Source organism: Rutidosis leptorrhynchoides, chromosome 2, assembly GCF_046630445.1.
Source record: "Rutidosis leptorrhynchoides isolate AG116_Rl617_1_P2 chromosome 2, CSIRO_AGI_Rlap_v1, whole genome shotgun sequence".
In the NCBI taxonomy this organism is placed as follows: Eukaryota; Viridiplantae; Streptophyta; class Magnoliopsida; order Asterales; family Asteraceae; genus Rutidosis; species Rutidosis leptorrhynchoides.
In genome coordinates, this window is record NC_092334.1 from 275,570,209 (window position 1) to 275,571,898 (window position 1,690).

Genomic DNA, 1,690 nt, shown 5'->3' on the forward strand with positions numbered 1-1,690 from the left:
ACTATCATTATTAATATTAGTGTAATTAAAATAAATATTTGTAACACCTAATTATTTTGATTACTATTATTATCATTATTATGATCACGATATAAAAGACGATTAAAAGCTATTAAACGAAACAATTAGGAAATAATGAGTAAGAGTATCATTGTGAAATTAAAATATTATAAGATATTGATTTAGATAAAATTATCGTTCTTATTATTTTTATCATTACTATTATTATTAAAAGTATCGTTAGTATTAAAACTATCATTTTAACAAAAATTATCATTTTATTAGAAATGTCATTGTTACTATAAAATATCATTATTATTATTATTTTAAATAGAATTATTATTTTAAAGATAATATTAAAAATTATCGTAAATATTAAAGTTATCATAATTAGAATTATCGTTTTATCATAATGTCATCTTAGTAATTATAAATATTGATATTTTTATAATAATAATTATTATTACAAAATAATACAATTTTTACTTACTATCATTATAGATATTATTTTATCAAATAAATATGTGATACAAACATATGTTACTACGTGTAATAACTTACTTTAATAATATCTATCATATTATCTTTATGATATTAAATGAACCCTATAAAATTTATTACTTAATATATATAAAAGTATATTTTATTATATAAATTTAATATAAAATTTTATTTATTAATAAATAAATTATATTATTTACTCTAATAAATCTTTTAAAAATATTTAAGAATATAAAACGACGATATTTAAACTATATATTAATCATGTATAGATTTTTGGAAATTATTTTGAGTCAAATTTACTTTTGTTGACTTTTGCATATTAGTTTCGAGCATTAGGATTGTGGTACACTATGACTTGACCTAATTTATTAGACAAATATTGACCAACACATAAATATATATATAATTAATTTAGGTTCGTGAATCCGAGGCCAACCTTGCACTTGTTCAATGACGTTATATGTATTTTTACTACAAAATACAGTATGGTGAGTTTCATTTGCCTTTTTACCCTTTATATTTTTGGGACTGAAAATACATGCGCTTTTATAAATGTTTGACGAAATAGACACAAGTAATTGAAACTACATTCTATGGTTGAATTATCGAAATCGAATATGCCCCTTTTTATTAAAGTCTGGTAATCTAAGAATTAGGGAACATACACCCTAATTGACACGAATCCTAAAGATAGATCTATTGGGCCTAACAAACCCCATCCAAAGTACCGGATGCTTTAGTACTTCGAAATTTATATCATGTCCGAAGGAGGATCCCGGAATGATAGGGGATATTCTTATATGTATCTAGTTAATGTCGGTTACCAGGTGTTCACCATATGAATGATTATTTTTGTCTCTATGCATAGGACGTATATTTATGAGAACTGGAAATGAAATGCTTGTGGTCTATTAAAATGATGGAAATAAATGATTATGATAAACTAATGAACTCACCAACCTTTTGGTTGAGACTTTAAAGCATGTTTATTCTCAGGTGTTAAAGAAATCTTCCGCTGTGCATTTGCTCATTTTAAAGATATTACTTGGAGTCTTTCATAGCATATTTCGAAGAACGTTGCATTCGAGTCATTGAGTTCATCAAAGATTATTACTAAATCAATTTTAGTTAGATAGTGGATATTATGAAATGGTATGCATGCCTGTCAATTTTCTATGTAAAGAAA